A 26301-nucleotide genomic window follows, 5' to 3' on the forward strand; every position below is an offset into this window, starting at 1 on the left:
CTTTGGACTGCCGGCTTCACACATTATATAGTTTATTTGTACATTTTGAAATTTATTATTAAAATTTGAAAAACATTTCTGTTTTAACAATGTGTTTACAAAGATTATAGTAGAAACGGAACACACATGAAATGCATGTGTTCTAAATTACAATCTATTATTTCCACTCTAAAACTCCAGTATTTCACTCGCAGATAATAAAGGCATGAGCTGGGAGAGGTTTGTGCACGTTCTGCAGCTGTGGGGGGATGGAATAGTAGGCTGCTTGCTGCTTGTCTGTATCGGCACATTTACAGGACAAAAGACGCTGATGGAGAGGTGCGAACGGATTTAAGGTGGGCCAGATCAATGAGTTTTTTTCATAGGCTCTGGTCATTCTAGTGTTAATGTCTACTGTAACAGTGAACATGCAATGAAGCACCTGCTCTCCATGGCCACTGAAATTGCCTTTCATGTTTAAGTCTACTAGCCCGTTATATGTATACTTATTCACACACCCAAAAAATCATCTCACCTCTGCACAGCATCCTTCATTTTATGAACTTTTTATATACCTGATGCTAGCTTGGAGAAGTCAGGCACATAGGATTGAGAAGCTTTGCAGGGCTGAATGCCCAGTTCTTGGCAAAACTGTTCTTATGATGTTCAGCAATGAAAGGAATAAATGTCAACATGTGTGACAAAACTATTACCTTAAAGACAACCAAAGACCAAATGCTGCCTTAACATCACACTGTATTCCAGTATAATTAGGGACTCACAGGTGCACTTTTCTAGCCAACTCACTGACGTCACTTAGAACTAATCAAGTATTATGTTAGTCGGCATGTTCATATGATGTTGTTCATAGAATTTTAGCCAGTTGTGATTGTTGCTTATGTTTGAAAAGAATGACTTCAGGCCAAGTCACATTTAATGACTTTACATTTCTGGAGACTGTAATTTTCTACTACAATTTTCAGTACACACTCTGAGTGAGTTAGAGGCAGTTGGCGGCATGCTACACTGAAGCAAATTCCATAATGTGACATGCCCATGAACTCACTTAAACCTGTCCACGACTTTTTGATTTTGTCTTTATGCATTAGAGTGGACAATCAGACCTCACGAACTGAACAGATGCTCGCCTGTCTAATGTCTCATGTTTTACATACACGACAGAATAAGAAAAAAGGGGCAGGCAGAGATTGCGGCTGAACTCATTGTACCTGTCTATCCATCGCATAGCACTGGCTCTGTCAGACAGCATGTTATTGGCCGTTACCAAAAGAGGCTACCCAAACTGTGATTGAAGGTCAACATGCAGTCTGTAAATGTTACATGTTCAACAATATTCAGTCATGTAAATTGACATGGTCCATCAAGAAGATCAGCAAATGTAGTTGGCAACCCAACGACTAAAAGCTGTGCAATGTGACATAAGCTTTAGAAAAATCTCAGGTCACTTCATTTATAAATCAAATCTCTACAAACAATAAAAACTGGATTAAATAGCTTCAGCAAATAGATGGACCAATCACTAGTTATTACTGACCAATAATTTCTAAACTAAGGGTAAAAAATAAATAAAATTCAGAAATGAACGTTAGTAGGCTTTGCGCCCTAGGAACCAAATTCCACGAATATTCTGTAACATTTCAGTAATTATTTACCACTCTGACGCTGATCTTTCCGATCATAAAATAGGTCATTATGGTAGCAATTGACAAGAAGAATCCATAATTAATTGTAGAATTACAGTATTTGAGGGTTCCTCTAGAGGGTCTTTTTCCTTGTATGATTTGGCTCAGCACATCGTCATCTCATAACAGGCTTAAGTTTCGAGTTTGGTATTGTTTCATCCAGCCATTTTAGCTCTAGATGCTCCTCAAGAAACTGTGAGACACAGACACAGACACACACACACACACACACACACACACACACACACACAGACAGCCGTCATCAAGATATCGTGTTTTTGGTATCAGGGGACCCTAAAACGTAGAGATTTGTTGAAAAACAGATATCGAAATTTTTAACAAATCTAAAGCTTTCGCTCCTCCCCCACGGACGATAAGTTATGGGGGAGGACACAAAGCAAAAAAGGTATAAAAATGTCTGGTCAACATTACTCTTGACATTATATATAAATAGGCTACTCTTTGATGTTCTTATTATGCACCATAATGACTGTAAGAGGACCCCTCAGGGAGTTTGCCAGTGGTCAATTGTTGCTGAGCATTTCACAGACACTTCAGTAACAGGCTGCTATGAGTGTCACATGAGACCATCTAAAACGTGATGGCCAGACTACTCTCATCACAGGTAAACAATATGCAAAAGCACAGTCTCCAGAAATGTAAAGCATAGTCCTTTACTCACTTTATGTTTAGACTGTTTTCAAGGCTAGATTATCTCAATACTCAAAATCCTTCTGCCAACCTTGTAAAAAAATCAGTCCTATTTTTATATTTTTGTTTCCTTATAATAGAAGGAATGTAAATAAATTGTGCAATGCATCACTCCTTCATGTCTTGTCACAGACCCAAGCCACATTCTTTCAAGTAATAGCTCTTTTAACCACATTGTTCAGTGTGATTCTGGTCACACCTTCATGTAAATTATTAATAACCACTTTTGTGATTTTAAAACAAAGGGGTGAACACTAAGGTATTCAATTACTCCATCTGCACATCTGTAACATGCATAATTGAAATGAACTAAAGGAACCAAATTTTTAGAAAGGTCATTAGCAAGAAACCATCTAAGCTGGTTGATTCAGGAACAGTAGATGAACTAGAGGTAATTCAAAACTGCCATTAAGCAGATAGCAATGACAAGTAAAAGAGCAACATGCGCCTCGGCCGTGTCATTAACATGACTACTTATGTCCAACCATGGGATTCAGTTTGTAGTGACAGTGTCCCCTTACAGTATTACAACACATTGTTAATAGGCCATAGTTCAACAATTCATTTATTTACAGATATTTTTAGTATCCATTTATATTAATTAGCTTCTACTTTGGTTTCTGTGTGTTTAAACAAATATTTGCCTCTAATATTTGCCTTTATGTGTACTAATTTTGTATTCACTAATCTGTAAAATGTATGCTTGCATTTCACCGGAGAACTAGTCACAGCATTCTGCAACTGCACTCATATAAAAATATATAGCACAGCTTCTAGTAGGAGGGAACGTCAGAACTGATGACTGCAGTTGCTGATCTCATTGCCTGAAGATGTCAGATTACATGAGTAGTAACTACAGGGGATGAAAAATTAAACAACTCCATGACAACTTCCCTGGGCAGTTTAATATTTCCAGCATATTGGGAGCTTGGCTCTTTCTTGACGACCAGTAGCATGCTGCCATATAAATGATTTTCTGGTACTGTGAATTCAGTCACAATCTTCTCCTTTTTTCCCCCATTCTGTCATGGTACATATAACACCAAGACATCAGAATGATGAGCTTTAATTCTGTTTGCAAGGAACAAAACTTCTGCATTTATTATAGGTTGTCAGCTGACATGCTCATGAGCCCAAGACATCTCATGCCTACTGTGAATGGAGGAGGCTTGGTTATGTTCTGGGGATGCTTTGCTACATCTGGCATGGGGTGCCTTGTGTCTGTGCAGGGAACAATAAAATCTGAAGACCTTCAAGACATTCTGTAGTGAGACGTTAAGCAAAATGCTACATTTTATTGGCCAACTAGAAAAATTACAATATGCAAGCTTTCGAGGCAACTCCAGCCCCATCTTCAGGCAAGGTGTAATCATCTGTAATCATCTTGCTCATCTTGCCTGAAGAAGGGGCCCGAGTTGCTTCTAAATCTTGCATATTGTAATTTTTCTAGTTAGCCAATAAAATGTAGCATTTTGCTTAACGTCTCACTACAGAATGTCTTGAAAGTCTTCAGATTTTATTGTTCCCTGCACAGACACAAGGCACAAGCTTTCTACTTAGCTAATAAAAAGGTGTAATTTTCCTTAACGTCTCACCACATCCATAATGGCTAACAACACCATAATAGTAAAGACATTCTGTAGCAAAATATATCTTGCTCAGTCTCACTATCATGGATCCTCCAACAGCATAATAACCTGAAACAGCTGAAAGCACCCAAGAAAGGGTAAGAACAAAACACTCAAGTACTCTGAAGTGGCCTTCTATGAGCCCTGATGTGAATCCCATTAAACATTTATGGAAAGAACTCAAACATACAGTCTGGAGAGGACCCCCTTCAAACCTGAAACAGCTGGAGAAGTTTCCTCAGAATGAGTGGGTCAAACTACCTGTCAACAGGTACAGACGTCACATCGAGAGCTCCAGGAATGGCTTGTGATTTCCTCTAAACAAAATTTTAGATTAAGGGTCCCATTGTTTTTGTTCATACCATTTTCATTTCTGTTATTACCTGAAATATTCTGTTGAATCAAAACTCTAAAGCAAATTCAGATTTTTGTTAAATATGATATGATGACTGCAAAGTCAAGCTAGGTTTAGTTAGGTCAGTTTCAAGATAATTCAGAGATAAATGTAGGCTCTTCTTTTATCATGGAGGGGTACCAACAAATTGATCCAGTCTGCATTTTTACAATAATAATATATATATTTATAAATATAAACTATGGATATGTACAAAAATATTTATTTATATATATATATAATAAGCATCTATAGGAAAATACATAGAAAAAAAAAATAGTTTCCTTCACAATGTTTTATTCTGGAAACAGCATGTCTACTAACTAGTGCCATGTTTTTCACACAGGAACATAAATGCAGCTCCATGTCTTTTCATAATGAATATTTCAAAACCATTTGGTCAGTAAAGTGTCAGCCATTGGTTCTGAGGGCAGCCTTATTCTAATGATACCTGTGTGTGTCAACGTGCAGTTTTGATTAACACACACAGAGTTCAATGCAACTCATGAGTTCTCATAATCATCACATAACCACATGAAAGTAGAGCACTAGAGTTATTCATAACACATTGCCAAGTCTATTTACATATAGAGTAGCAAAAATAAAAACCACCAACCAGCTTATTTCTGAGCAGCCTAGTGCTGCATTCACAAGCTACGAAGCAAACGGGAAATACAAGTGTCACATTGGGAAATTTCACAAGAATGCCTTTAAAAGTAGTAGCTGCCCCTGGAACAATACTATTTAGTCAAGCTGTGGCATTTAGTTTTAACCTGAAATGATGAAAATGTAAAAAAATGAAAACAGAGTTAGGCAGAAGTTGCATTTTTGTCGTTGAACTGTATTAAGAATAATATAATACACCCATACACAATGTATATGGTTTGCTCGTTACTTCCTTGATAAAGCTGCAGCTTTTTGTAGTGACGCAGTAACACATCAACATCTTACGGTTCTTACGTGAACATAATGAAGTGGGAAGATGAGATGTCACAAGTAATAACTGCTATAGTACATGAATACAACATAGTATTCTAACCTGACTGGTCTCCGCCATGAATAACTTCAATGAATAGATGCGTAGTGGCAACCTAAGACGTCTGACAACTGACTGATGCCTGTTAAATTTCTTGCAGTGCCATAATATTTTAAGGCTCTTTTCTCTTCCACAGCCAGAGTTTTTTCACTATGCCAGTACTTTATTATTTTGTAGTCACAAAGCAAAAAAGAATGAATGCTGAGTCCTTCTTACAGAAGTAGCTTCAGGCCATAAGGAGACTAAAAAGTCATATACTGCTTCCAAAAATAAATGAGAATTGTTGCCAAAAAATGCACTGATAACCAAACAAAAGATGTCTCTATTCTGCCTTATGACCATCGTGTCTTGTGAAAATTTGGTATGTGTAGCCTGGAAGCTTATTTTAATTAGTCATAATAAAGAAAGGAATTCTAGACGGCAACCGGCTCTAGGTCACTGTGAGAACCAGAGGCGGAGCCTGAAACTGCAATCTTAAGGATCACAGTCTACTTTCATAACCACTGGACCACACTGCCTGCATCAACATGGCTTTATTTAACACAGTACCAGCTTCTGAATGACAGGAATGGATTAACACCTCTGGGAAAATGAAAAGGAAAACACACAAATTTTATTTTTTCCACCTTTTCAATAGCATTATTGGAATAGTAAAGTAAAGCTCAACGTATACCACCATGCAACAATTTTTAAAATCTGTCAAAACTTGGAACACACTAAATGACATGACCACATAACGTCTCAGTCAGGCATCTATTAGGAGCCAGACAGGATTCCAGTGTAAATCTTCACGAAACTGATTTGTACTCACAAAACACAAGCAATCGAAGATGTCCTTCAGAATACTTGTGCCCCCAAATAAAACTACCAGACACCCGAGCAGTTCGACCAACATGTTCTGTGTTTTGAGACTTACAACTGGCAACTTTCTCCCATTATCACTTTGATCGCATTACTCAAATTTTCAAAAAAACTTTTACAAGCAGTCTCTGATTTAATCCTTCCTTCTTTGACACTGTATTACTTTAGGTTGTATTTTTCAATATTAAATATACTTTCATCCATCTTTTTGGCCACTTATCCACTTCAGGATGGACAGCATGCTTTATTGACCACTAGCAAAATACCCGCGCTTCGCAGCGGAGAAGTAGTGTGTTAATGAAGCAATGAAAAGAAAAGGAAACATTTTGAAAATAACGTAACCTGATTGTCAATGTAGTGAGTGATGAGTGTTGTTTTCATATATATATATATATATTTACACACACACATAAACATATATATATATATATATATATATATATATATATATATATATATATACACATATATACACATATATATATATATATATATACACACATATATACACATATATACACATATATACACACACATATATATAAACATATATATACATATACATACATATCTACATATATACACACACAGCTATTTCAGATCAGTGCAATACGCTGTTTGTTAAAACGGTTGACTCCGCCTTACGCAATAACAAATCAAATCATTCAGTTGTCTTTGCTCATATGTCATTTTAGAGCTGGACGCCTGGCATCTTTTTGGCCACAGGTTCGTTTCTGTTTGTGTGAGGTTCTGTGTTGTGGAGATTCTCAGGATGGATTGCAGGTGCTCATCAGTGAGGCGACTCCTGTGTGCTGTTTTGTTAGTCTTTATCACTGAGAAGAGCTTCTCACACAGATATGTGCTACCAAACATGCACAAGGTTCGAGCCGCATGTAGACGGACTTTTTGTTCATCAAAGTCACCAAAGCGCCGTAAACTCAGTGCGCAGTGCGCCAGTTTATCAGCAAAGTGCGATTTGGGAACACCGTAGTGACGACTTGGTTTAACATTACTTGGCAACAGGGAAAGTGGGGCAAGGTGAACTGGTGCATTTGTGTCTCCCATAAAAGCAGCTTCACTTGAAATCACTTTGTGATTGTGCACGGTTAAAACGCCGCTGAAGTGTCAGATTCTTATTTAATTATGCTGTTTTCTGTATCTTCTGAATTGCATTCAGGTTACCCTGATGCAAGGCAGCTGAAGCGCTGCATTATGGGATCTGTAGTTTATTGTGTTACCAGCGCTTCATATACCCGGGCTTTAATAACAATAATACAGTATATAAAATGATCTCGGGCCGGATATAATTACACTGGGCGGATGTGGCCCGCGCCCTTGAGTTTGACACATATGGACTAAATAGAACTTGAAAAGATATGTTTTTTCAAATGTGATCGCAATTCAGATAGAGTTGACGCAAGACTACAGCCTGCATGCCTCAATGAGTCATCCTCCTCGCTCTTACTTTTTACCGCTCATCTAATGAATACACTGAGTATGGCTTTACCAAAACAATCATTGATGGCAAATAAAGTATCCATTATTCGAGATGTAGAGCGGGATATATATATATACATATATATATACCCGCGTATCGCAGCGGAGAAGTAGTGTGTTAAAAAAGGTAGAAAAAGAAAAGGGAACATTTTAAAAATAACGTAACATGACTGTCAATATACAGTATTTGTTTTGTGAGTGTTACTGAGTGTTGCTGTCATCAAGGATTTGATTATCATTATTTCTTTCAATCAGGTTCGTATTTGTAGGATGTGTTGTGTTCAAGTTACATTCCGTGTTTGTCAATCGCTGTAAAGATGACAGGTTTCATTCATCGATTCGCTTCTTACTGCATCAATAAACAGCTCGTCTTCTTCTTTATCTGAGACCTGACACACTGCATGCACGGGTTTTTTACACTGTCTTCCTTTAGCGGACATTGACTTTTTCCACCGGTGCTTTGTTTCCGCAGTAGCTGGATTTATGAATATGCTTATCAACGCTTCATATTTTTGCTGCCTTTTCAATTGTGTAATTCGGTTTTGTTCAGCCTTTGGAACTGTTGCTTTTATCTGTGCACTGCGCCAGTTCACGTGAGCCACTCGGTGTACATGCATCGAAGGTTCCCAGCTGTGCTGGTGCCATCTCGCTATGTCCGTGGCTGTATTTAATGTTACCTTAGTCCTGGCACTTAAAACTTTCTCTCGCAGTTTCGCTGAGTTTGTGTCAAACACCACCCTGACCATCTCATCTTCCTCTCCATAAGCACAGTCCTTCACCCGTGAATATTTACCCGTGGCAGTTTGCTATTGGATTGCCGCTGACGGACGGCCTTATATGGGCAGGCACTAAATTACAAACGCCAGCGCAGCCTGTCTATGAACTTAATTTAAAGTGTAGGTTTACATCGTGCTTTGTTTCCGAAGTAGCAGAACTCATGAATATGGTTGTATATGTCACTCGCTCGCTTCTTATTGTTTCGCTGCCTTCTCAATTATATAATGCATGTTTTCTTAAGCGCTTTTTTGAGCTCTTCCTGGTTTTCTATGTACTGCGTGATTACGTGGGAGGCGTGATGATGTCACACGAAACTCCCCCACGGCGTTGAAGCTCATCTCCATTACAGTAAATGGAGAAAAACTGCTTCCAGTTATGACCATTACGCGTAGAATTTCGATATAAAACCTGCCCAACTTTTGTAAGGAAGCTGTAAGGAATGAACCTGCCAAATTTCAGCCTTCCACCCACACGGGAAGTTGGAGAATTAGTGATGAGTGAGTGAGTGAGTGAGTGAGTGAGGGCTTTGCCTTTTATTAGTATAGATTTCATACTAATGATTAAAAAGGAAAGTGCTATAGAAATACTTTGCCAAAAATACACAACAAACTTTTTTCTAGATGGTCACACAAAGCAGCTTTGACACCTTATTAAAAAAAAAAAAAATTAGGGTCTCTTTTATTACTGTACATATCTTGCACAGAAATCCTTAAGGTGAGAAAGCATTTACCAGCGATCAAAATTCCATCCCTTCTGACCTGCTAGGATTTCAGATATGACGAAGAATCCACAAAAGAACTTTGAATTCTTTGTCCTTGCCACTGTGGTGATCATAATAGCTATGCCGAATTTTAGATCAAAGGCATGCTACAGACACAGAGGGCAATTCTTGAGAGACAGATTGTGACGGAGGTTAAGGAGGATGTGGGAGTGGACAGCCCTCATGAAAAGGAAAAGAAATAAAAATAAAGAAACACTGAGCACTCTGCAAAGGGGGGTGGGGAGTTGCTGGGGGAGTTTCAACCACAGCAACAGTTCTGATAAGCAACTCTGAGGAGCGAGACGCTGCCAAGGTCACTGCCTGCCTCCAGAAGTGAGTGACTAAGGATCCTCAAATTCCGAGTAAAAAAAAAAAAGGAAATAAGGCCCTCTTTTCTTTGTTGGCCATAATCACCTAAAAGTACTTGTGCAGCTGTGCAACAAATATTTCCCAGTTAAGTTAACTTTTAGCAAAGCTTGGATTGTGATCATCTTTCAAAGATCTCTTTTGAAAAGTTAAGAGGACACTCTCATGTTTATGGTAAACATGTGCAAGCACAAAGGAAAGACAAACCGGCTATTTACTGTCAAAATTCTACACTTTAGCTCAGTTGAAGTCTTTACTTCTTTCCACCCAATTTCAGTTATTCTGGGTTCTGTTAAAAACCTGGACATTTTAAAATATAAAAACCCTTCGTGGCATACTCTTACTTTCAATGTAAGTACTATTTGTAGCTCGACTAGGAGTGGCAGTGCTCAACCTAAATTTCAAAGAGGGCTAAGTTGCAATCACTGATGTAACTGTTTGAGGAGTTTGACTCTTAAGGATTCAAGGAAAAATGGCCACCACTTTTTTTTAAATGGCATGATTTTAGAGGATAACTATGTAACATTATAGTCTTTTCGTAATCAGTTTCTAAGCACGCTCTGTTTTTCACTCTCTAGAGAAAGGCATATAAGATGAACATCATCACTGCAACAGAAGCACTGGTCAGGAAAAGCAAAACAACACATACACTCACTGAACAAGTTCTTAGGAACACACTACTAATACTAGGTTGGTCCTCCTTTTGCTCTCAAAACAGTTTCAGTTCTTCATGACATGGATTCCAAAAGATTTCTTTGAGATTCTGGTCCATGTTGACATGATGGAATCATGCAGTTTCTGTAGATTTATTAGGTGCAAATTCATGCCACACATAATCAGAATTACACGGCAATAGTCTGACAGAGTCATTGCAAGATGACCATATACGACCACACATTATAGCACACCTAGAGTGCTTTAATGACATATCTGTCAGATATTCAAACAACTGAATAGGTTTGACTGAAGTTTAGGTTATAGGAGTTTGTGAGACATTTTGTTCACCCGGAAGAACTGGCTCTACAGATGTCACAGTGGAAAGACGCTGGCAACAATTAGGGCTGGAAGGTCTTTTTTCAGAAGGATCTGGATTGCTCTGAGGGACACCACCACTGATGGATCAAAATTCTGATCAACAGGCTTGCTCAATGTCAATGCTTATCCACAGTTTAGAGAATCATTACTCTCCATGGTTTGATGAGAAGTCCTTAAATCAAGGGGTGAATGATTCGCAGAGGTCTATTCAATGCGTCCATTAACAATTCTGCCATTGATTGTTTATCATCACCACCAGAGTCTGGAGTAATGTCAGGTTTGAGAAGCCCAGATTCTTCCTTCAGGCAGGTGAAGAGCAGATTCAGATAAAGTAGCCAAAATTCTCAATCAGCACTGCATCAAAAGAGTAATGGCCATGATTTGGAGATTCTTTACCTACAATCAGCTACTTGACCAGAGCAGTCTGAAATGGAGGTCCTGTAACCCGCTGCACAAACGTTTGAGACACATTGGCTGTGTTATGACACAGTTTTTATTTTGGATTATTTTGGGCTTATTGTTGTGTCCTTTAATGACATCATTTTGATTTTAACCCGCACCAGCAATTTGTGAGTAGGTGCTAAGGAAATGACACAAGAATAATGACATTGGATTGACTGTATAAAGATCACACTGAGCAGTTCCTCATCATCCAGGGTTACAAAGTGAAAACAAAAAGTTAGTGCATTGTTTTGATCTTGCCCCGGGTAAATTAATCCAGTGGAAACACTTTTTCGACTGTGCTTTAGGGTTCTGATTTTTGGCTAGACGACATTGTGTTTGACTTTCTGGTTGCAAATCTTGGCCTTTTTCCTGCTTTATCTTCTGGTCCTTTATTAAAAAATGTACTGTCACTCTCATTCTGGCAGAACAGACTGGTGTCACTTTCTAACAATCATAATCATGGTAGCTGGAGATTTGTTGCATGTTGATTAGTACATCCAAGTAAGAATTTCAGTATACTCCACATACATGACAATAAGCACTCTATATATGTATTAAACGTATGATCACATGTTGTTGCTGATAGCACCTATCCCTGTCTAAGAAAGGGAATATTGTGATGCATTCTAGGATAGCAACTACTGTGCATTCTCCTCATCTGCAGTTTACCTCAGCCTCTCTGAAGCACCACTTAAGTTACTGGTTTTCCAAACAGTTTATTATTAGGAGTAAACTATTTCCTTGTTCCTGAGTGAGATTCCACTACGTAGGAAATGAAAAATTTTTGTTTCAATGTCCTTTTATGGCTTTTAGCACATTTCATTTATTTTACAGAATACACTTCTTATTAACAACTTGCTTCTTTAATTGATTCTAATTCATTTTCTTTAAAAATGGCAAATTAACAAATTGCAGGAACTGGTGCAAATGATAATGTGTTCTACACAGAAGCTGTGAATTCATTTTGCTTCTCACCTGTGAGCTCATTTTACGGCAGCTGCTTGTACAATAAACACCATGAAAGAAAAGCGCAAGAACATTTCTAACATGTAAACTCAGGAAGATGAATAGGCTTGCTGTGAATAAAACAAATCTTTTCCAAATTCCCTAGAAAGGTTAAACAAACTTTGAGAATTTCTAGATTGGCACATTAAATGTAAACACTATAGCTATTAATGTAGGAGTACAATTACTAGCAGGAATCTTTCCTCAATTGGTAAACTAGAACGAAAGCCAGCATGCAGTGAAGCAGACCAGGGCAGAGTTTGATAAACCTTGCCATGCATTACTATTTTCTAAAGAAGTTTAACAAAAATGTGATCTGGCATATTGACCTTTAAGCATACTTCATGCAGTCCACTGCTTTCTTGGTCAACTTTTTTTCTACTATAGAAGTCACTTCAACATGACACCAAAGATGTTGATAGATCAGTAAACCGGGTGAATGGCAGCTGTTTGAGAATCTACATGAGTTTCTCAAATCCGCTGTGGTCAGGTGGTCAAGGGGGAAGGTTTGGGGGTAGGGGTGCAGGTGATACAGCCAATCCCAGCTGCACTGACAGTGACAAAAATAAGATTTTGAATTTGCTTAGCAGTCATTTGAAATGCATACGTGGATTATTTAACAAAAGGCATTTGTTTTGCACTTGAAATTGTATTGCAGTGTTAAATCTTATGTTTTTGCAATTGCAAGATACACATTGTCGACAGAATGCCATAGTTTAAAAAAGCCATTTAGCAATTATGTAGGCATATAAATGCACCATTTGTTGAACTCTCTGTATAATCTATATAAAACAGACATAAAATAGCACCCACTCAAGCTAATGCATTTCAGGTTGGGTAAAATGATTCTGTTTCCCAGCCTGAAAAAACTGGGTGGGCTCAGTTTGACTTTACTTTGATAAATCATTCCTTTATAAGATCTAGTGGGTTAACTTACTAAAGCAGCAGCAGAAGGCACTTCTGTGTGAGGTGAGCTGTTTGAACGCTTGTGCTCTGCCTGGTGTTTGACTCACTTCCATTGGGCATCCAAAAAAACATTCAAAATGTGTAAGTTCAAGCAACTGCTCTCAAGGTAAACAGGAACAGTAATCTAATTCCTAGATGAAGTCACACAGAACATTTCTCAGTTTTAAGATGGAAGAGTTTGCAAATTTACCAATGCCTTTCAATGGGAAATTTTGAAATTTTAAAACTTCGTACATAGAGATCTGGTTCATTTTTCTGAAGGGAAATGGAACTGTCTTATTTTACATTAGTGGGTCAAAATCTGCCGGTCTTGAGGTCAGGTTCAGCTTGGTCCTCTATATTCTAGCTTGTGAAGGTTCTGCAGACCAAGCCATTGACAGTCTCGTCTACAGGACTCAACAGGGCCACCCTGCCCGCCCAAGTATGTGGTTCAAAATTTTCATATCATATTTTAAACACTTCCTCAAACTGAGTATGGCTTTAAAAGCCCATCATATATTTTTGTAAAAGGAAATAAAAACTATGACTGTCAAATGGAAAATTACACGCATGCAAATGTTCACTGATATGAATCTAACTAATCTAGATTGTAGCTAAATTCACCAGCTTAAGGTAAGTGCATCATCTAGACCAATAACTGCATGTTGTCTCATTAAAAAGTTAGACAGGCAAGTGGACTGTCTCATGTTTTATTTGCTATAAGCTACAAGCAACATTACCCCTTAGGAAGCAGACATAAAAATAGTTTTGCACAAAAACTTCAAGAGATACCTTTTTTACTTAAACTTAGAAAATTATATACTACACAAAAGAGTTTCCCCACTCACATATGCCATAAATAGAAAATTATAGTATAGCATTTAGGAGTGGTGCAAATGACACTGTAATAGCCTAACTGTGGAAGCAGGGGGGCTGCAGACACAAGCCCATTGAAAAGGAAGGCAGTGGCGTCTGTTTTCAACTTAACAATGATGGGATTTGACTGCTGGGTTATTTTAAATCTTTCCGACTATTAGAAAATGTCATCACAACCAAAAGAGACCTGTATATGCTCTGTGAGCTCTTCAGACAGAGTACCAGACAAATGACACATTAATATGTAAGTGAACAGGAGCAAATGTGCCAGACAGTAGCTCCTAATTTTTAAAAACGCCTTTGTCATCTGAGATGAAAATGGTCAACATTCAAAAATCAGTAAGAATTACTTGCTATTCAGTCAAACTCACAGCAACAGCACCAAATGCCAGAGCACTGTTACTGGAAGTGACCTGCTTTCCACAACACATAACACTTCATTTTACACAGCATCATTTAACAGTGAACACTCTCCCAAGGCGCTTTAAAATAAAGAGCTATTACACCAATGCCTACACACTTTTTTTTACAAATGGAGCAAAGACAAATTAATTGACTTGCTCAGGGTCACAGAACACAAATTCGTCACAGAAGCCCTTCTGTACCCTTTGCTAAGCTTTTTCAATGTCACATTAAAATCATTAATGGTCTAACTGGAACCTGCTCAGACTGGCCGAATCTCTACATATCTAGCTTGAAGGGGTGTTTTGTTCTCTTACTTTGTTTCCACTAACTGGAAAAAAGCTGGAAGCTGAGCTCTCCATAGGAGAGCATCAACATGTTACCTCTGTGATAAGAGCTATGAACTGTGGCACGTTCACTGTAGTGACGCAAAAGCTCCATGAACCAAACACCATAATCATTATCCTAGGTGCACCTGATTACAACAGCAGCATGTCCATTTAGAGTTATGTTCAAAACTATGTCATTCCACTGCACACAGGCCTGAAAAGAAACACTTGACTACACTGCTTAAATCATTAAACCCACACGACATCCAAGATCTTGAAAACAACACCGTCTTTGTCAAAGCTCCAGGGCGGCTCCAGGGCGTTCCTTACAGTGCAGATCTTTCAAGCTGTAGAACCTACTCTGTGGAACTTAGTGTTGATTTATAAAGGGCCTTTGGTTATGTTAGTTAATTCCAGGCTAAAGAATCAAATTGCTACATTAACATTGCCTAATTCAAATACATAATCATTCATTCTGCATTATCTTCATCTGTATTGTCCTTTTGTGTTCAGTCTTCAATTAATATTTTGGTATGCATTTTCTTACTCCATTGAATCATAATATCACATAATAAAATCTCTAAAAAAATAAAACACTCTCATTTTGACAGAGGTGAAATGGTGACACAATCTCTTTACATTTGCTTGACACATTCTAGACTGATTTGTAGTTGCTAAAACTGCCATAGTATGAGTGGGTGGAGGCGAGTGTCAGTCAGTATGCCCCATCTATGGCTGAATCCTGCTCACACCCACATGACTATGTAATGGAAGAAGTGCAGGAAATGAATGGGTAGCAGTCTTAATGCGCACTGCCTGTCCACTTACAAGCAAAAGAGAACTCTGCAGTCGATAAATCCATGTGAACAATATCTTCAAAAAACAAAGATGAGACAATGAAATTAAGCCCTGCAATGAGAATATTTTTCTGCATTAAATCCAGTCAGTCTGTGGTTAAATGACACTCAAACAATCTAAAACAGGAAGAAAGAAGAAAGTTCCACATTCGGAACATCACACACAATTCTGACCTCAATAAAACAAGTGGTGCATAATTTGTCTATTATTCACCAAGAATTTACCGCTGCAAAAAAATCTGAAGATCCTGTTAAATGTAGCCACACTAAGACTCAAATACCTCAGTTTATTTACAGTTCTGTTGCTGAAATGCCTGCTCTTACATTTGTGCAAAATCCATTACTGAACCAACAACTGCCATTGCTTGCTGTGTTTTTCCACTCATCTATATAAATAAAGTTAAGGCTGTCTGCCCATCTCTTAGGGTTGCCTAGTATACCAGTACTACAAAAACAAAATTTCAAAACAGTACAGTATCATCATTTGGTTAATTTCAGCATCAAAAGTAAATGTTAGTTTTCAGGCACTTTGGACTCAGTCCTTTCTAAGCGTGATTGGACGTCTGCTATTTTATTTAAATATACATAGTAAAGTTTGGTATTTTTCAAGTCAAAGTAATTTCTTCATAAACATGGAATATATACATTTGCCATGTGAAATTGTGTTCTAAACTCAAGTGTTTTCTGTAGATTTAAAAAAATATCTTTTCCACACTGGTGCTTTACATTGGAGGCTATAGAGTATGGAGGAAAACCGTAAAAACTATATCTGCTTTGGAACCATTTTGGTACTGGTATTGATCTGGTATCGATACTGAAGTTTAAACTTTTAGTACCAGTCCAACAATATTGCCTGTATGTCCAGACAACACTTGAGAACACCTCAACCAATTTACATGAAATTCATCTTAGTCCCTGTTACTGCATACATTATGTTTGTCAGCCCCAGTGTGCTGGGGGGGAAGGGGAGTTTTAGGGGCAGCTTCTTTGAGAAATTTTGCTATGCAACTCATTATCATAAATTAACACAAATCAAGGATGCAAACAAATTGTCAAGAATGTTTAGGAATGAATTAAAGGTAGTCCCATTTAAAAAGCAGTGTATGCATTACCTCGGTAGGGATCCGGGGGAGAAATTTCAGACTTTTGACAGTTAAACATTTTTGTTGAGGGATTTTTACTAACTTCTAAATAACAGATTATTTACTATTTCAATTTAATAAAATTTTTTTTTGTAAACATAATATCAATATCCACTATAACGTGGGATACGTATGTATGCATTTATTAAAGAGATTAAATCAAATGCTGTTTATTCTTCCAAATGTTTTGAAGTTGTATTCCACCCCGCACAGACAGGTAACACAGCTAGCTAAGAATGTAACTGTATTAATTATATTTATTGTGACAGGCGGACATTCTTTGTAGTATTACTTCTGTTATCCCAATGTTTCTGTGTTTTTGTTTTTTCCTACGCAATCCAGTTTCTTTTCACTGGTCAAGCATATGTTGCATAGTTTCAGTGTATGCTAACATTTGGCTTGCAAGGAGCAAATGATTTGGCCTGGAGGGGAACTGGCTTCCTGCCTAGGACTGATTCCTGAACTGCACCTGCTGCTACTGGGAAAGAGTATAGTGAAGAAAAAGCAATAAATGCATATTGAACAATGCATACAAATTGACTACTAGGTAGTCATCCCAGTAGTAGTAACAGCAGGTGCAATTTACCAACCAATCCTCTAATTATATGGGTGGCTTCACATCACCTGGGCCCTGGTTCAATTTCTGGCTGGAATGCCCAGAGTCTGCAGTGCGTATATGCTCTCCATGCTAATTAGGATTTCCTAACCGAATACCATGGAGATGTAATGATAGGTTTAGATGTGGATGAAGGGTATGGGGGCAATTGGGAGTACAGTACACCCACGTAATTCGCAGTGGTTACATTACTAGGGCAGCCACGAATTATGAAAAATCATGACTTTTGAATGTGGTTAAAAAATGCCTTTTAAATGCCTATTTTTATAGTTTACACTCTAAATACAGTATGCCCCAAAAGCAATTAAATTTCGTTGCAAACTCAGCATAATACATTACCAAAAAAATTACCTTAATACATTACCTAAAAACAGAATGTAAAGGCAAACCCGTATACTGTACAGTACTGTACTGCAATGTCTCCCGTGGTACTAGAATGTAAAATATGGATGTTAACGCTATACATACTGTAATTCATGCATGCAAGCGTTTTCTTTGGTATGCGCGGTCATTTTCTTTGTTATAAGTAGAGTAAATACATAATAATTTCATTTAATTGAAATACAGTAAAATGTACGGGTATTCACCAATTGTGAATGATATTGATGATGATGATGATGATGATGATGATGATGATGAAATAGCTGTGCAGTACGATGCAGAGGATTTAAAACTCCTCGGGTGGTGCCTCTTCTTCAGGCACTTCAGGAGTCATATCTTTGGACAGGTCTTCTTCTGGTGGGGTTTCGTGCTGGCTTTTCTTTATAAGTTTCAGGAACATTGTGATGGGAAGTTGCTATATTGTCTCCTGTAGCGAACTGCTGGTGCAATCTTACCGTCCAAGGGAATGTTGTTCTTCCTGCAGTCGGTGATCCACAATGCCAAGGCAAATTCCATGTGGATGATATTTTTATTCCTTATGGTCGTTACTTTTTGTCACTATCACAGAAACTTACAGATACGGTACTCCAGATTGCTGCTTCGTTCTTCTTTATGTAGTGTACGGTGCTTTCATTAATGCCATAGTAGCATGCTACTACAGCATAACTTTTTAGTTCCTGGAGCAAATCCAGTAGTTCAACCTTCTCCTGGAGTGTTTTAAACTTCTTCTGGAGCAGAGGCTGAGTGCCAGAAGCTTTAAAAGATGCAAGGCGTCTCAGTGACATCATGTGCGTTTAAGAATAACAAAATGAATAAAATAACAAAATGGAAAACTTGAGGACACTCAGCTGGAAACATGTCACAGAACAGCAGTCAATCAGCAGCAAGGAGAAATGAATAACGCTCTCGGATTGGCCACTTTCACCATCCCAAACCGCGTTTCCCTCAGCAGTTGCTTACTGTTCTCTCTACAGCACAGTATTGCTACAAAAATGCCATAAAAAAAATTGCGGAGAATATTTGCGCTTCCCGCTAACAATTAATAGTTAGGTTCTAAGGAAAAATCCGCGAATGACCAAGTCCGCAAACCCTGAACCGTGACTTCGTGGGGGTCTACTGTAATTGAAGGGAGAAAGAAAAAAAATAAAAAGATTTTGGCTGTTCATGTGTTCTCAAAATCAATATATGTTTTGTTTCAACCAAATATTTAACCCAGCCACAGGGGATGCACAAACCAATGTGTTTCTTTGTGCCGGTCCCAAACCCGGATAAATGGGGAGGGTTACGTCAGGAAGGGTATCCGGCGTCAAATTTTGTCAAATCAATATGCGGACAACAATACAAATTTCCATACCGGATCAGTCGAGCCCTGCGTTAACAACGACTGTCACCAGTACTGTTAGCCAACAGGGGCTGGCGGAAATTGGGCTACTGTTGGCCGAAGAAGAAGGAGAAGGAGAAAAAAAAGGGGGGAGATGTGTCCGGAGGCAGGAAGAGAGGAGGAGGAAAGTGAAGAGAGTGGAACTGAGGGTAGAAACTTGAATGTTGGCAAAGTATGACTGATAAGGGGAGAGAGTTTGCAGACATGATGGAGAGAAGTAAGGTTGGTGTATTGTGCATGCAAGAGACTAAAAGGAAGGGAAGTAAGGCCAGGTGGATCAGAGGTGGATTCAAATTGTTCTATCATGGTGTGGATGGGAGGAGAAATGGAGTAGGGGTTATTCTGAAGGAACAGTATGTCAAGAGTGTTTTGGAGGTGAAAAGAGTGTCAGACAGAGTAATGATTATGAAGCTGGAAATTGGAGGTGTGATGATGAATGTTGTTAGTGCATATGAACCGCAAGTTGGGTGTGCAATGGGTGAGAAAGAAGATTTTGGGAGTGAGTTGGATGAAGTGATGAAAAGTGTACCCAAGGGACAGAAAGTGGTGATTGGAGCAGATGGGCATGTTGGTGAAGGGAACAGTGGAGACGAGGAGGTGATGGGTAGTTATGGTGTCAAGGAGAGGAATGAAGAAGGTCAGAGGATAGTGGATTTTGCCAAAAGAATGGACATGGCTGTGGTAAATACATATTTTAAGAAGAGGGAGGAACATAGGGTTACGTACAAGAGTGGAGGAAGATGCACACAGGTAGATTACATCCTATGCAGAAGAGTTGATCTGAAGGAGATTGAAGACTGCAAAGTGGTGGCAGGGGAAAGTGTAGTTAAGCAGCATAGGATGGTGGTCTGTAGGATGACGTTGGAGATCAAGAAGAGGAAGAGAGTGAGGGCAGAGCCAAGGATCAAATGGTGGAAGTTGAAAAGGAAGACTGCAAGGTTGAGTTTAGGGAGGAGGTGAGACAGGCACTGGGTGGCAGTGAAGAGTTACCAGACAGCTGGGAAACTACAGCAGATGTAGTAAGGGTGACAGCAAGAAGGGTGCTTGGCGTGACATCTGGAAAGAGGAAGGAGGAAAAGGAAACCTGGTGGTGGAATGAGGAAATACAGGAGAGTATACAGAGGAAGAGGATGGCAAAGAAGAAGTGGGATAGTCAGAGAGATGCAGAAAGTAGACAAGAGTACAAGGAGATAAGGCGAAGGTGAAGAGAGAGGTGGTGAAGGCTAAAGAAAAGGTGTATGATGAGTTGTATGAGAGGTTGGACACTAAGGAGGGAGAAAAGGACCTGTACCGATTGGCTAGACAGAGGACCAGCTGGGAAAGATGTGCAGCAGGTTAGGGTGATAAAGGATAAAGATGGAAACATACTCACAAGTGAGGAGAGTGTGTTGAGCAGATGGAAAGAGTACTTTGAGAGGCTGATGAATGAAGAGAATGAGAGAGAGAAGAGGTTGGATGATGTGGAGATAGTGAATCAGGAAGTGCAACAGATTAGCAAGGAGGAAGTAAGGACAGCTATGAAGAGGATGAAAATGGAAAGGTTGTTGGTCCAGATGACATATCTATGGAAGCAAGGAGGTGTTTAGGAGAGATGGCAGTGGATTTTAACCAGATTGTTTAATGGAATCTTGGAAAGTGAGAGGATGCCTGAGGAGTGGAGAAGAAGGGTACTGGTTGCAGATATTTAAGAATAAGGGGGATGTGCAGGACTGCAGTAACTACAGGGGAATAAAATTGATGAGCCACAGCATGAAGTTATGGGAAAGAGTAGTGGAAGCTAGGTTAAGAAGTGAGGTGATGATTAGTGAGCAGCAGTATGGTTTCATGCCAAGAAAGAGCACCACAGATGCAATGTTTGCTCTGAGGATGTTGATGGAGAAGTTTAGAGAAGGCCAGAAGGAGTTGCATTGCGTCTTTGTGGACCTGGAGAAAGCATATGACAGGGTGCCTCGAGAGGAGCTGTGGTATTGTATGAGGAAGTCGGGAGTGGCAGAGAAGTACGTAAGAGTTGTACAGGATATGTACAAGGGAAGTGTGACAGTGGTGAGGTCTGCGGTAGGAGTGACGGATGCATTCAAGTTGGAGGTGGGATTACATCAGGGGTCAGCTCTGAGCCCTTTCTTATTTGCAATGGTGATGGACAGGCTGACAGACAAGATTAGACAGGAGTCCCTGTGGACTATGATGTTTGCTGATGACATTGTGATCTGTAGTGATAGTAGGGAGCAGGTTGAGGAGACCCTGGAGAGGTGGAGATATGCTCTAGAGAGGAGAGGAATGAAGGTCAGTAGGAACAAGACAGAATACATGTGTGTAAATGAGAGGGAGGTCAGTGGAATGGTGAGGATGCAGGGAGTAGAGTTGGCAAAGGTGGAGGAGTTTAAATACTTGGGATAAACAGTACAGAGTAATGGGGATTGTGGAAGAGAGGTGAAAAAGAGTGCAGGCAGGGTGGAATGGGTGGAGAAGAGTGTCAGGAGTAATTTGTGACAGATGGGTATCAGCAACAGTGAAAGGGAAGGTCTACAGGACGGTAGTGAGACCAGCTATGTTATATGGGATATAGATGATGGCACTGACCAGAAACTAGGAGACAGAGCTGGAGGTGGCAGAGTTAAAGATGCTAAGATTTGCATTGGGCGAGGATGAACAGGATTAGAAATGAGTACATTAGAGGGTCAGCTTAAGTTGGACGGTTGGGAGACAAAGTCAGAGATGCGAGATTGCATTTGTTTGGAAACGTGCAGAGGAGAGATGCTGGGTTTATTGGGAGAAGGATGCTAAGGATAGAGCTGCCAGGGAAAAGGAAAGCAGGAAGGCCTAAGCGAAGGTTTATGGATATGGTGAGAGAGGACATGCAGGTGATGGGTGTAACAGAACAAGATGCAGAGGACAAAAAGATATGGAAGAAGATGATCCGCTGTGGCGACCCCTAATGGGAGCAGCCGAAAGAAGAAAAAAAAAGAAGAAGAAGAAATATTTCATCTTCAAGTTTTAATTGACATGAGTAACCAATACATTACAACTTGTATTCACATGTATTTTTATAGATACCTCAAGAGAGAATGGTAACAAAAAAGCAATACTATATACAGCCAAGTGAAAAATCTGTAACTTGTAATGCAAGAAATCTAAGTGGTCCAGTATTAGTTGGAAAATCATGTTTATGAAAACATCTACCACTATAAAGTAAAATAGTTTGTGAATGTATTAGTCTGGGCTTTGATGTTGTCCCACTATCCACCAAATATCAAGTGTACAGTATACAGTATAATAATAATAATAATAATACTGCGTTATTTATATAGCACCTTTCCCATCCAGGACAGATGTAACCTTTACAAAATACCATCAGTAATGCCACCAGTGCAAGCCACATTGCGTTAAGTCACAACTGTGACAGTGCGGGTTAGTTCCAAGCTCCCTGTTCTTTTTTGGAAGCCTCTTGAACCTGCAACAGTCGATAGTCATAACCAAGATGAGTCGGGCAAATGAGGACACATACATATACCAAAGGGGTATGTGCATAAGTGACATAGTGCTTTTATTAAAAATCAGTCAAACAAGTAGTATTCCATAGGGCAGTACTACTAATCTTTATTAAATGATCCATAACAAGTCAACAGTGAAAGTGAAGGTTAAAAATAGTCCAAATAAATAATCCAATAAAATCAATGAGGTTAAAATTCAAAGGCGGGTTATAAAAACTATCAGCCCCAATGCGTCCATCTCTGTCGCCTGCCAACAGGTGTAGTGAACCAATAAATGTAGGCTTGGGCCCCCATTACCGTGCCTGTAGCAACCCTGGGTCACCATACCGAGCCACACTCATCTCCCGGCACCAGTCCTCGTTGTCTGCTGGAGATGCTGCCTATTGAGCCCACCCTACTCCCAAGAAATCCCTCAGTAGGAGCGGCCCTTCCTCAGCCTCCATTTCCTGCTGCCCTGAGGCTCACACCTGACCACCTGCCTCTCACTCCTTTCAGTGCAGTCTCTCTCTCTTCTCTTATTGTAACCTCCGTTATCTCCATCTCTTTCTTTAAGGCCATCCTTCTGTTCTCCTTCATCTCTCTCTATGTTCCCCCCTTCTCCTTCCACACAGGCTCCTTTTAAACTTTCCCATATAATTGGGTGCAGCTGCGACATGCCGCTACTTCTGAAGCACAACTGGGGCACCCAGCCAATCCGCCTGCCTTTGCATGTATATGCAGTGCGATCAGCCAAGCACCCCAATTAACCACAGAGTGAAATGCTCTCACTCACATCTGCACCCTATTGGAGCCCCGCACACAATTAGTTATTTCAAACCCACTCTACGCACCCGGCCCACTTATCACAACAACCCTTTCTATCTTGCTCGTTTGATTTTACTTTGCTAAAGGAGATGTTATCAGTCATGCTATTTTCTTTCAGCACCCTCTTAGCTTGTGTCTCAGAAATTTTGAAGCCTCAAGAAAATGGAGACACTTTTTACGCTCTTTTCACTTTGACCCACATGCTGTGGGTCCATCCTAGGCTGTGTCATACCAGAGATCCAAGGAGCCTGAAGTGCAGTGTATAATACTAATAGCCCCTTAATGCTTGAAGGCATGTAAGCCTTGAAGTGTTTTTTGAAGTCTACAATGACTTATGTATTCTTGGTGAAGTTCAGACATATGCTGTTGTATTAACACTACAGGGTCAAATCTATCATCAGCTCTTATATAAAGTCTCATCTCTGTTGCTGATCAAGTTAATGATTATTTGGCAGCATCACCAAAACGGTTATAATATCTTAAGTAAAAAATAAGCACAATCTAGAACTAGAATCAAGACAGCAAGTGTCTCTGGTGTTTAACATCTAAACAGATATGTTGTTGCTTCCTGTCTTTAAATATTTGCAATCTGCATATTAGAAATTCCAGTACACAATTGAAGATGGGGTTATACAGTCTCAGACCAAGTAAAGGAACAATTGTATTGAATGACAAAGCAACAGTCAACAGTCATGAGTCTCACCTTTGCAGTGTTTTTTCTACCTTATTTTAATGACAAAAGCATGTTTAAAAACTGCCACAGGCTTTAATAGCTATGTATAGAGCAAGATGGATCCAGGATTAATTCATGGACCTGCTACTTTGATATATTAACTGTACAGGGTCCAGAAAGACCGGACAACAACCACTTTTAGACTTTCCACGTATACAAAACTGCCAATGGCCAGTAGTCATTTTGGTATATTATTTTAAAATTCTTGGGCAAACACAGAGTGTTTTCCTCAAAATACAAAATAAAGTCATAAAATCAGTGTGTGATACATGCCACTTTAAACACACAACTAAAGCCAAGACCAAATTGCTTTTTAAACAGAGTAAATAACATTAAGTATCCCTAAGGTTTCTAAATATTAAATAAGAGCAAGGAATAAAAAATGAAAATTACTAACATTTCAGGAGCCTAGTCAAATCCTTGCCCTGCAATCTTAGATCTTCTCTGTAATTATCCACTTACATTCTCGTCTGTTCAGCAGAGGTTGCCACCAACTGCTTCAGCACGTTGCATCAGGAATAAGATGTGTCTCGTAAGCACCACGCCCTACCACCACATCAGCATGTATCCATGACACACTTCCATCTTCTAAAATAAAAAGATGTCTTATTGATGCTGCACACATATTACTTGAAAGTCTCCTGAACAGCATCAACACCTGTACACACCTCAGTGCACTTCATCTCAAAGTGAAGCGGGCCTTGAGTGTGCGTATGAAAGGAAAGGTCAAGCAAAACCTTACTACTACTTAATGGAACTGCAGTGAATGGCAAAATATTAATCAGAACAAATAGAGAATACAGATAGAAGGATGTGAAAATATCTAAAATACAAAATGCATGCACTCAAAAAAAGTATGCAAAGTTTCCATCCCAGTTTATGCCTGAATGGTAATTACTTTGGTATTCGGTGGAGCAGACATAAAAGGTGTAACAATCTTCAGTTTTTATTGCAGAGCTGGGCAACATGAAAATAATAAGGAACAGTAAATTATCTTCAGTAACCATAAAAAGCTACAGACATTGAATTACAGAAGTCCACTTTAAGCCAGGATTTCCACAAAAAGCAAAACTTCATCCTCAAATTAATATTTACTTGACCATATTAACTATCCCAACATCAGAAATTGTATTTGCCATGATAAACACAGAAGCTGTAGAACAGACTAAAGGCATTTTCACAACTAGTTTGTTTTGGGTGTTTTTTTCAATGTCTAGTGTGACTTCCTCAAAAGTCTGATTTGTTTAGGTAGATGTGAACATGCTAGTCACACTCAGTTATGGACAAAAACAACCAGAATAAGCACCTTTGGAAAGGATAGTCTCTGTGCAGTATCAAGCAAACTCTAGAGCGGTTCACATGAGGTTTGCATGTGATCTTCAAAGGGACCGCTCTAACTATAGGAAATACTGTGAATTATGAGTGAAATTGTGCATGCTGTGGTAGTCATACTAAACATCTGCTGTGAGTTATTAGGGAATTTCATTTACAACAGAGTCAAGGGTTAACGTGTTGTGATGTGAAGTTTTGTATAGAAGTTGATACATTTTTTGTAAGACTTTATTTGTAAATCAGACAAAGTAAATGTAATATTAGTGTTTCAGGTTTTCATTAATGAGAACAGCAATGCTTTTATGTCTAACTAACCAAACCCCTGAGTGTTTATAACTGACTCAGAACGCAAATTTTATTGCAGTGATGGTTTGGCAGGAGTGGGGGTGCCTCAAACTGGTTTCACAACCCCCAGAGAAAACCCAAACTACCTAGCTGGCAAGCTTCATCTCAACAAATGGTCTTGGGGGCAGGTATGAAAAGGCAGCATTTGCACTAATCTGAGGTATGGCTGTTTAGGACTGGTTTTGATGCCATTCTGTACCACAACACCCTATTGGTGCAAGGATTTGGAGATTGAAAGTGTAAATTTGGTTGCTTTATCTCACACCCCCCTCCCCACCCTGACCATGAGGAGAACACAATGATCAGGAGCACAACTCGGCTCCATATTGAGACAGGCATATGGCCTGTCCTGAAGAAAGCAAAAGTAGAAATGATGACTGAACTACAGACATTTAAGTAACTACAAATCTAAGTGCCACCTGAAACTACACATCAACCATTTATCAGGTTTTATGGTTCCCAGTATTCACA

At 39.2% G+C, this 26301-nt stretch overlaps 1 protein-coding gene across 7 annotated transcripts in view; it reads right to left on the reverse strand.

The window, feature by feature from the left end:
• Positions 1-26301, reverse strand: part of myo9aa (myosin IXAa) — a 470016-nt gene that overhangs the window by 367972 nt on the left and 75743 nt on the right. The window lies entirely within an intron of this gene.

This window comes from Polypterus senegalus, chromosome 12, assembly GCF_016835505.1.
Source record: "Polypterus senegalus isolate Bchr_013 chromosome 12, ASM1683550v1, whole genome shotgun sequence".
Lineage (NCBI taxonomy): Eukaryota > Metazoa > Chordata > Cladistia > Polypteriformes > Polypteridae > Polypterus > Polypterus senegalus.